We start from the raw sequence: 12,103 nt of genomic DNA, 5'->3' as shown, positions 1-12,103 counted from the left end.
GGTGCTTTTATTCACTGCTCTACCTAGCTGCCCCATTAGGTCTTTTTTAAAAAATAATTTCTAATCTAAACTCGATAAACTCCAATAAACATGAACACTACCACATACAAAGAAAAATAGAAAAGTATTGTATGTAAAATTGCAATTATCATTATATATCTCTTGTTTTCTTTTAAGTATGTACTAAATTCAACACATTAGTTCCCAAAACTGTCCTACTTGTCTTGAATTTTCTCTAAATCTCTTGAATTCTTCTGTGTACTTTAAAAATATTTCCTTCATATCATCTTTTCTTTTTTTTCTTTTCTCTTTTCTTAAGGTGACTCTTTCTCTTTCTCCATTTCTTCCCTTCCCTTCCCTTTATAGGGGTGGTGCCTTAGTGCTGTTGATGCCCATGTTACGTATGTCCCCATGGGTCTGTTTAGAAATGGCTTGCAGAGAAGCAAGAATAGATATCTCTAGCATCTCCTTACCTTACTCTTCTCTAAGGGAGATTTTGATTCTTGCCAGAAGGGGAAACAGAAAATTAGGGCCAACAGCTGGCCACTCTGCTCTCAGAAAGATAGGGTACCAGGTTAGAATGATATCTATCTGCTCCCTTAAATATTGTGAGAGAAATTATGATTACTCTAATATTAATAATCAATTAATGAATTAGGATGAGGATTTTTTCAGAAGTCCATACATTGTCTCCCTAGTCTTATTCAAGACACCACCCAGCTGGGGAAGCGCATTGTGCTCTACACAGGTTTGGGTTGGGATTTCTTCTTTGATTAGGTTGTCAAAGGCTGGGCAATTTAGAAGTAAATGTCATACTCAAAGTCACATTCCCCCAACCCCTCCTAAGAATAGGTCCACCTCTCATTGTAATATTCATTCTTCTCATTAATTATTAATGAGAGGGGCAGCTAGGTGGTGCAGTGGATAAAGCATGGGTCATGGGTTCAGGAGGATCCTTAATAATACCCCCTCTTCCAAGGGCATATACACTCCTAGCCCACTGCCATGATTTGTCTTTGGCATTTGAGAATGTCATTGACCCATTTTATTGGTAACATAACTATTATATTATTAATAAAGTGATTAATAACCCAGAAACTATGTCTCTCAAACTTTTAAAATGTCAGTATTCAAGATCCAATATTGTTAGTCTAGGGGAGATAATTTTTAGGTTCAAGCTATATTCTTTTTTTTTTTTTTTTGCAGGGCAATGGGGGCTAAGTGACTTGCCCAGGGTCACACAGCTAGTAAGTGTCAAGTGTCTGAGGCCGGATTTGAACTCGGGTACTCCTGAATCCAGGGCCAGTGCTTTATCTACTGCACCACCTAGCTGCCTCCTCAAGCTATATTCTTGATTGCTATTCCTTAATGGGAAAAGGAGGACCCTAAGTTCCATGTCCAAGGCTTGAACCCCTTTCCACCAAATGGCAGTGATACCATGACATAGCAAAGAGTGAAGAAATCCCTTCATCCAAGCTGATAGCAAAACTGAATTAATAGAGGGGCAACTAGGTGGTGCAGTGGCTAGAGCACTGGCTCTGAAGTCAGGAAGACTTGATTTCAAATTTGGCCTCAGACACTTGACACGTACTAGCTGTGTGATCCTGGGCAAGTCACTTAACCCCAATTGCCTCACCCCCCCAAAAAAAACCCAGAATTAATAAAAATATACATGTAAGCATATTTGCCAGACAATAAAGATTGAATGAGCTCTCCCTTTGGGAGCAAGATTACTCAGTTCAACTAAGAGAAAGAGTCTCAGATCTCTCCCCAAAATGAAATTCCCCAAAGTCTCTTGTATATCAAGTCGGGAATGGGAACAGGATAGAGTCTGCTTCCCTATATGTTGGCTTCTTCCATGAGTCTTTCTCTCCCTTCACTGATCTGAAGAGAGGTTGGAATTGTGTGTTTTCTCTCTTGAAGCTGGAACCCAGAAGAGCCCTAGATCTCTCTTCTCACCTTCTCTCACCAGTTTTTCCCTGTCCCTCAAACAGGCACAGAGTATTTAGTAAACAATCTCAACCAATAAGGAGAGTCCCATACACCTGGCTCCTTAAACCAAGGGCTCTATTACTTCCTTCCTTTTCTCTTTCCTTCCTAGTTATAATTACCTCCCCATTTCTTCCCCAGATTAAAAATTATCCCTTGTAGCAAGTTATGATCAGCACTCAAATCAGACCATGTCTGAAAATATACATTTCCTGACCTCTAGTCTATGACCTCTCTGCCAAGAGTCAGGAATCATGCTTCTGATAAGAATTGGTCTTCTGCTATCAATTATTGTTCACTGCTCATAAATCCTCTGGGCCTTTTTATAGTTCACAGATATCAGTGCAACATTAAGGCTGCCCCCATCTGTTATCCTTTCTTCACATGACCAGGTCACCTCCTTCCCCAGGCATGAACATTCTCTTATACCACTTCCTATGAAGAAGTCATTATTGGACAGGAAGTTGTTTTGCTTAATGAAGTGCATTTGTTATAAGGAATTTGTTTTTCTTTTTCAATGATTGGAATGGGAGTGAAAGAAAGTAGTTTTTGTTCATTGAAAAAGCAATTTTTTAAAAAAGAAGTTATAATTGACAACATATCTTTCCATTGTCCTTTGGCTCATTTGAGATTTTGATTCATGAATCACAACCATATAGACACAGTAAATTAACATTACTAGAGTAAATTAAATAGGTTATGCAACATGTTGAATTACCAGCTACTCTTCTCTAGGGTTGGACAAACTCCAAAAAGATTAGGCTAATTCATGTGACAGATGACGCTTTTCTATGATAGGATCTCTCTGAGGCAAAAAGATAGGATAGCTCCATCTTCCAAACCTAATGGCACAAAATCCTTCTAGACAAATCTCCTATTGCCCACTGGATAGGCTGACCTTACTCTTCATTTCAGTATTTGTTTCCCTGAATTTTGAGATTTGTTTGTGCAAATGTTGAAATTGATTCCTAGATTTTTAGTGATTCAAGTAATGCAGTGGTTGGCTAAAAGGTTGAATTGTACTAAGTTAAACAGAGGACTGGAATATATCTTCTTCCAATGATAACTGAGGTGGATGAGGTCCTAACTCTCATCCTTACCTGGTCCAGAGAGTTTAACCCAGCAAAAGGTGACTATTCCAACAGAATTTCTTGGTGTCTCATAATATGATTGGGCTACTGGTATAGCTGGATAACCAGGTAGAGAAATAATATACAGAGATTTATGGGAAATTGCATGGCACAAGGGCAAACATTCACCATATTTTTATTGTAGTTTGGGTTTTTTTGTTTGTTTGTTTCTTTTTACTTAGTGGTGACAATTTATTGGTTCTGAATTACAAATGTAAAAGTCACAGATACAAACCACAGGTACAACTATGTCAAATAACAGAGAAATAAGTGGAAGCTAATTTTATAGACCCACTGAATTGGGTGTAATAAATACAATAATAAGCCAGAAAGCTAAACTAGAAATCAGCTCATTTACTATGATGATATCAGATAGCCAGAACACTACTCACCTAACCCCCTTGGGGCTTCAATGATAGCTGATAGTGTAGGAGGGGTGAATTCACTAGGCTGAGGTGATGGGATTACTTCACCTCTGGAACTAGAATAGCTAAGGACCAGTCCTTGTTTTAGCCCAGGAATCTACTACACTCAGGTGCATACACGATACCCCAAAATGTATGTGTCAGTGAAAGAGAGATCCTGGCTATAACTGTTGGTGCCTAATCTACACAGTGCCAGTCCTGCAGGCTTCTTTTGGATCCTTGAGCCTCCCCTCTCTGTTCAGTCTGGAAGGGCATATTTGCCAGAAGCCTCAAGCCACAGCTGACAAGTTCTCATGGTGATGTAACGTTTAGCTGTCAGGGAAACACCCCATTTCTGAGTTTCAGCACACTATTGCTGATCTATAAAGCCTCTATCTAGTCTCTCTTTTTTTACAGCTCCTACAGAAGTTATTCTCTCTCCAAGTGATATCAGCTTAAATCTCTACTCAGATCCAGCTTCTACTGGCACATACTTCCAAGGTAAGAGCCAATACTTCCAATGCCAGGCTGTAAATAGCAACTGCAGTTGTATTCTCTCCAAAAAGGCTAGTTGGTCATTTTTAAACTGTCCTCACAGTTTTAGAGTTTGAAGGGTTATTGATAGAGGTATGGTGTCTCACTGTAGTATGCTCTGGGATGGTTAAGGTCATAGCTGGAATATTGTATCCATTTCTGGATACTGCCCTTGAAGAGGGGTTTTAACCAATTAGAGCCCATCCAGGGAGAGAATAATGAAGATGATGGTAGGTCTGGGAACCATATCATGTGAGGAATAAAGAAAATGTACGAGTAATTTGTGTCTATGTATATAGGAGAATCATTTCAATTTATTGTTAAGTTGGAGAAAGAGAGATTGTAAAAAGTTCCTCTAAAAAGAAACATGAATGAGGTCCTGAGAAAATTCCCTGTCTGTTTCAATCTCTAACCCAAACTCGGAGTAATCACTTTTCTTCCCATAGACTGCATGTCAGTAACCTTAGAGGAGAGGGCTAGTTATATCTGCGTGAAATGATCTTTTATAATGTTGTTATTGGTATCTTTTGTTTTTATATCACCTATATTTCCAAAAACATCCCTTTCCCTACAAAGACACTTATACTTATAACAAAGAATTAAAAAGAAAGGGAAAATAAGCAGTTTAGCAAAACTAATCAACACATCAACCAACTCCAGTAGTATGTATAATGTTCTATACTCATAGTTCCCTGCTTCTGCAAAGGAAGGATGGAGGTAAATTTTCCCTTTCATTTCTTCTTCAGGGCCAAGGTTGGTCACTATAATTATAGAGTATTCAGTTTTATTGTTGTTGTTCTCTCCATTTATATTGTTGTCATGGTGTATTTGAGTTCGGCTGACCTTCATTTTGAATCATTTCATATTGTATTTATATACCATAATTTGTAGAGCCATTTGTATAGAATAATTTTAGGGCCACTAGGAAATCTGACCAAAACCATTTCCTCTACCTGTAGACATTGGGCATTCCTTTCTTTCTTTCTTTCTTTCTTTCTTTCTTTCTTTCTTTCTTTCTTTCTTTCTTTCTTTCTTTCTTTCTTTCTTTCTTTCTTTCTTTCCTTCTTCTTCTTCTTCTTCTTCTTCTTCTTCTTCTTCTTCTTCTTCTTCTTCTTCTTCTTCTTCTTCTTCTTCTTCTTCTTCTTCTTCTTTTTGGACTAAATAGTATTGCCTTATTTAGGAACAGTGGCTTTAGTGCTGGACTTGGAATCAGAAAGACCTAGGTTTAAGTCCAACCACTGACATTTTCTTGCTAAATGACTATGATCAAATCACTTAATTTCTTTGAGTCTCAGTTTCCTCATTTGTAAAATTGAGCTAATAAAAATATGCATAGTATTTGCTTTACAGGTTTGTTACGAGGCTCAAACAAAAGAATTTTTATAAAGCACTTTGCAAACTTCAAAACATTATATAAATGTCAGGGTAGCCAGCTGGTACAGCAGATAGAGTTCTGGAGTCAAGAAGATTCATTTTCATGAGTTCAAATCCAGCCTCAAACTCTTTCTAGCTGTGTGACCCTGGGCAAGCTATATAACCTTATTTGCCTCATTTTCATCTGTAAAATGAGTTGGAGAAGGAAATGACAAACCACTTCAGTACCTTTGCCAAGAAAAATCCCAAATGGGGTCATGAATTGTTGATCATGACTGAACAACAATAACATAAATGCCACTTATGATGATGGTAATAATGATCAGTGCTGCTAGTATTATTGTGCCTAACAGAGGCCTTTCCTCGTTTCCACTAATCGTCACTGCCCTCTGAAATAACTTTGTTTTTATTTTATATATATTTTGGACTTATTTCTTTATCTATACTCCACAAAGCCATTCTTTGATGTCTTATAGTGATGTGGAGGTAACCCTCTGTTCCCGAAGCCTAAGTCAATGGAACACAAGTTTTGACAGGTTCTACCAAGCTAGAAGCTTTGTGTACAGTCTTATGACTGATTATGTCTGCTTTCTGAGGACCAGCCTTGTTAAGTACAGAGAGCTTTATCACCAATAGACTAACCACTCAGTAATGAAACATTTGACCGTGGCAAACCATAGTCCCAGAACCATATAGCCCCCTTCCACTTCTGCAGTAATGATGGCAGCATGACAAGAAAGGAAGCAGAGGATGCTAAGTTTGATAGGTTTTTAGAACATCTTTGGAGACAACTAGGTGGCACAGTGGATAGAGTACTGGGCCTGAAATTAGGAGGACCTCTGAGTTCAAATCTGGTCTCAGATACTTACTAGCTGTGTGACCCTGGGCAAGTCACTTAACCTTGTGCAAGGGGTGTAAAATTCTAGCTATACTATCTAAAATATCTAATGAGGGGTCGCCAATGAATTATAAGCTTTAGCAAGAGTTAGACTTTTAAGCATTTATTAAGGAGAATAAGAATTTGGTGAAGAGAGAGAGAAAGAGGCCTAGATTCAGCTATTTATCTCAGGAAGCATGCATTTCTGCTCCACTCTCCATGAGAGTCCTGATGAAAAAGAGTGAGAGAATGTTAAGGGCTAAAATTCTAGGTAGTCTGTCTAAAATATCCAATGAGTGGTCGCCAATAAATTATAAGCTTTAGCAAGAGTTAGACTTTTAAGCATTTATTAAGGAGAATAAGAATTTTGGTAAAGAGAGAGAAAGGCCTAGATTCCTATCTATTAAAGGGAGAGCACATTTCTAGCTCCACTCTCCACCAGAGTCCAAAGGAAAGAGTGTGAGACCAAGCACCAGTCTCTTCCTTCCTCCTCCCACTAGCCCACATCACTTCCTGACGCCAAAGAAAAGACTCCTGGTCTTGCCCTCAAAGACCTTCGCTTCATGGGTGGAACTCTTCTACAGTAAGTCTCCAGCAGGTGGCGTCATTCCAATCGTTACAAGAGCCAGCCTCGCCCCTTCTTCGTCCCACAAGCCTCCTGTGGAACCAGGAACATCCCATCCACATGTACACACAGCTCCAAGCTAATTGGCTGGTAGCTTTGATAGACACTACCCATGAGAAAATGTTACTTCCTGACACCAAGGACCTGACCACATGGCTTGCCCTCAGACACCTTTTCCTCATGGCGGAGCTTTCCTACAGTAACTCTCCAGCAGGTGGCATTACTCCAATCATTATACCTCTTTGCCTCAGTGTTTTCATCTATAAAATGAACCAGAGAGGGAAATTACAAACCATTCCAGTATCTTTGCCAAGAAAATCCCCAAATGAGGTCATGAAAAGTTAGACATGACTAAAAAACAACTCAAAACCAATAAGGTCATCTATAAACTTTAACTTAACTGGGTATGCTCTAATTGTAGGATCTTTGTTTAATAACTTGACATACTAATATAGGAAATGAATTATATAGGAATTAATATGGGAAATGAATTGACTTTGCATCATTTCTTGTTGTCTCCCCCATGCTTCTTTTTTTCTTTATATTTATCATTTCTTACCATACAACATTATATTTATTTGCCATGATTTGACAAAAAGGGATTGGTCGTCATTTTGCACCATTTTGTTGACCTTAAGAGAGGAAGGAAAATAGAATACACTAGGGGAGAAATGAAGAGGAAGGGCGTTAGAACTATTTCTCATTATTGGGATGTATATGAAGAGTATACAAGTATGGAGGAAGGACTAGGGGGAGTGGGTTTCACATGAACCTCAAAAGAGGGTTAAACTCTAAAAGAAACCAGAAGGAAAAAAAGATCTATCAGCTAAATGAAAGGATGACAGATTCTCTTTGGAAAGGACATAAGGAATCAGAAGAGGTGACAACAAGAAACATTTCTTGGGCATTTGGTCAGCTTGTATTGTGATGCTCATGAAAAGTATTAGGAAAAAAGCCAACCATGAAAACAGTTGCAGCTTATGTAACATCACAGCAGTGAATGAAGAGATACTGAAATTCTACAAAGAATTCAGTGAGTGCCTCCAAATTCAATCAACATATACTTTGATACTTGGTCACATCAATGCAAAGGTGGGAATAGGTAAGAATGGCAAGATGTGTATTAGAAAACATGAATCAGGACTAAGGAATGAAAACCAAGGGTTTATATACTACCCAGAAGCCTCCTGTATGACATGAATACTTCAAGAAAAGAATCATTGGGGGGGGGGGACAGAGTCAAGATGGAGGAAAGTCAGTGACTTGCCTTAGCTCTCCCCAAGACCCCTCCAAATACCTTAAAATAATGTCATAAGACAATTCCTGGAGCAGCAGAACCCACAAAAAGATGGGGTGAAAGAATTTTCCAGCCATAGACAACTTAGAAGGTCAGCAGAAAAGGTCTGTTGTACCACGGTGAGAGTGGAGCACAGCCCAGCTCAGGCTATGCCTATGCAGACCCAGCTCCAGCCCCAGCAAATAAGTAACAGGCCTTGGGAGACTGAATCAGCAGCAGCAGCAGCAGCAGCAACTGATTCTGGAATTCTTACCCCACAGACAGTAAGGGGGTCGAACAACTGGCCAGAAGAAGATTATAGGGGTCTCTTTGGTAGCAATGAGGCAGGACTCTGTTGTTTTGCCCATACTCAGATCCAGGTCACAATTTTGGGTGGTATTCCCAGGTGGAGGAGAAGCACAAGCACATCAGAGCTTGTAGCCACAGTGAAGCAGGACTCTATTTATAGTTCCAGGGGAGAAAAGCAGTCCTGTGGCTGCTTGCAGACCAAAGTACAGCTCAGGAGAATAGTAAACATACCTCTCCTTAAATCATACCACCTTGGAAGAATTAAAAACTTATAAATTCCTAGAAGTATCTCTGAAAACAGCTGCATAAAACCCCTGAAGCTTGGGACAGTGCACCCTCCACTCTGAAAGCAGTACCCTACATTAAGAAAGAGTTAAAAGTCAAGAAATAGCCTGGGAAAAAGAACAAATAGAAAACAAATTCAGACCATAGAAAGTTTCTATGGTAACAAGGAAGATCAGAATACACTCTCAGAAGATAACAAACTCAAAGCTCCTACATCCAGCACTTCCAAGAAAAAATATGAATTGGTCTCAGGCCATAGAAGTGCCCAAAAAAGATTTTGAAAATAAAGTAAGAGAGGAAGAGGAAAAAATGGAAAGAGAAATGAGAGTGATGCAAGAAAAGCATGAAAAAAAAAAGTCAGCAACTTGGTAAAGGAGACACCAAAAAATACTAAAGAAAATAACACCTTAAAAAACAGACTAGGCCAAATGGTAAAAGAGGTACAAAAAATCAATGATGAAAAGAATGCCTTGAAAAGCTGAATTGGCCACATGGAAAAGGAGGTACAAAAGCTCACTGAAGAAAATAACTCTTTAAAAGTTGGGATTGAGCAAATGGAAGCTAATGACTTTATGAGAAATCAAGAAACAATAAAGCAAAGCCAAAAGAATGAAAAAATAGAAGGCAATGTGAAATATCTCATTGGAAAAAACAACTGACTTGGAAAATAGATCCAGGAGAGAAAGTGTGAAAATTATTGGACTACCTGAAAACCATGATCAGAAAAAGAACCTAGACATCATCTTCCAATAAATTGTGAGGGAAAATTGCCCTGATGTTCTAGAAGAAGGTAAAATAGAAATTGAAAGAATCCACCCATCACCTCCTGAAAGAGATCTGGAAATGAAAACTCCCAGGAATTTTATAGCCAAATTCCAGAGCTCCCAGGTGACTTTAGATCTCGTCTTTTTTTTTTTTTTTGGTAGGGCAAAGAGGGTTAAGTGACTTGCCCAGGGACACACAGCTAGTAAGTGTCAAGTGTCTGAGGTTAGATTTGAACTCAGGTCTTCCTGAATCCAGGGCTGGGGCTTTATCCACTGTGCCACCTAGCTGCCCCCTAGATGTCTTATCTTAAAGGAATAAAAACTCTAATGGTGAAATTTCAGACTTTAACATCACTGATAAGCATGTTACTAATTATCTTCTGTCTGTGTGACAACTAGAAGGAAATGGTGGAGGGCATGGACTCTGTCTTCTACTTCTATTATATTTCATTCAGTGCCACGCATCCTAGCAGGAGCTCAATATTGAATTAACTTCATACTAACGTGATTTTTGTTCCTATATGTTTAATAAATGGTTATTGAATTGAATAGAGCTGTATCTGTTATTTTCAGGGTGTTATGCTGGACTCTAGTGATACAAAAATAGCCATGAGAAAGACCCCTTCTTAAGGAAGTTATAACTTAAAATAATATGATTCAAGTGCCTTAGAGGGGATCCAAAACAATTGCTAGGTGAGCATGGGGATAAGTGGGAAATCATTAGCAACCAAAGTGAACCAGGAAACAATTTCCAAGAGAGGTAACATTTGGCAAGACAATAGGGGTCAGGAAAGATTGTATGGGAGGGGCTAGGAAGGGGTCTCCAGAGATAAGGAAACACAGGGTATATTCAGGGAACAGACTCATCTAGTTTGGCTAAAGGGAGTATAGCATGTTTGGAAGAGAAACGTGAAATGAGACTAGAAATTTTCTCTTCCCAGACAATTTATTAATTGAATCATCTCACTGAAAGAATTGGACTGGATATTCTTCAAGGCCTATTCTACTTTAAAATCCTATGTACATCCTCTTGGGGAGAACTTTTTAAACTTTTTTCCACTTGGGACCCCTTTTTTGCCTTAGAAATTTTTATGCGAACCCAGCTCTATAGGTATATAACATAGGTATTCATAACCTTTTACTGTTGCCAAATTTTTCACAGCCCCCACATTCAGTTATGTGACCCCATATGGGGTCATAACTCACAGTTTAAGAAGCTAGGCTCTTGGGGATTGTTTCTAATATACAATTCCAATGATTAATTCTTTTCTTCAAATAGTATTTTATTTTATTTTTTTCTAATTACATGTAAAGATAGTTTTCAACATTCACTTTTGTAAGATTTTGAGTTCTCAATTTTTCTCCCTACCTCCCTCCCCTCCCCTCCCCTCCCCAAGAGAGCAAGCAATCTGATATAGGTTTATACAGTACAATCATGCAGAACATATTTCTATATTAACCATGTTGTGAAAGAAGAATCAGAACAAAAGGGAAAAACCTCAAGAGAGAAAAAAACAACAACAAAAGTGAAAATAGTATAGTTTAATCTGCATTCAGATCCCACAGTTCTTTTTCTGGATGTGGAGAGCATTTGCCATCATGAATCCTTTGGAATTGTCTTAGAAATGATTAATTCCTGATTACTTGTCACCTATATATAAGTATATGTGTTTATATTTATATAGGTTGTCCCAAAAAGTCTTAGAGCATTTTTAAGCTACTAAAACTTAAAAGTGCAGTAAGGCTTTTGGGACAGAATACTGTATCTCTCTCTCTCTCTCTCTCTCTCTCTCTCTCTCTCTCATCTATCTATCTATCATCTATCTATCTATCTACCTATCTTATCATCTATCTCTCTATCTCCCTATAGCTTTCTCTCTCATCCATCTCTCATCTTTATCTCTGCCCATCTATCTGTCTGTCTATCTATCTATTGATATAGTGGATAGAAAGCTCACATCCTACCTCTGACACATTTAGGCAAGCAAGTGAGTTAACCTCAAGGTGTTTTGAACACCTCTTCATTTTTTTTTCAATCTTAATAGTATTTTTTTCCAGTTACATGGAAAGATAATTGTTGTCATGGGGGAAATGGTTGGTATGGGTCCTTAGGTATTCGTCTTTAAACAACTACACCTGGGGCAGCTAGGTGGTGCAGTGGATAGAGCACCAGCCCTGGATTCAGGAGGACCTGAGTTCAAATCCGACCTCAGACACTTACTACCTGTATGACCCTGGGCAAGTCACTTAACCCCAATTGCCTAACAAAAAACAAAACAACAACAACAAAAAGAATTACACCTTCTCACATACAAATCCAATTAGAATAAAATAATCTTTTATTTAAGTGCTAGAGAAAGGAGACTTTGAAAGGAGTCTTTAAAGATGGCACAGAGACAATTCTCTGAGATACCAATCTCCTTGAACAGGAGAAAGGCCATAGCTTTTCTAGATGGTAGATGGGGTGATCACCTGAGCCTTTATTGGGGGGGGGGCTGGGAGAAGTCAGGCAAGGGGTGGCTGCTCTGATCTCTGG

The 12,103-nt window shown here is 38.7% G+C and overlaps 1 protein-coding gene across 1 annotated transcript in view; it reads left to right on the top strand.

Annotated features, from left to right (window-relative positions):
* The first annotated feature begins 3,899 nt into the window (after positions 1 to 3,899).
* Positions 3,900 to 12,103, top strand: part of LOC122749647 (regucalcin-like) — a 69,970-nt gene continuing 61,766 nt past the window's right edge. Inside the window, exon 1 of the mRNA XM_043996105.1 lies at positions 3,900 to 4,024. The gene's annotated coding sequence lies outside the window, so the exon portion shown is untranslated. The remainder of the gene's footprint in view (positions 4,025 to 12,103) is intronic.

The sequence above is a fragment of the Dromiciops gliroides genome, chromosome 3, assembly GCF_019393635.1.
Source record: "Dromiciops gliroides isolate mDroGli1 chromosome 3, mDroGli1.pri, whole genome shotgun sequence".
Lineage (NCBI taxonomy): Eukaryota > Metazoa > Chordata > Mammalia > Microbiotheria > Microbiotheriidae > Dromiciops > Dromiciops gliroides.
This window is presented reverse-complemented; position numbering and strand designations above follow the sequence as displayed.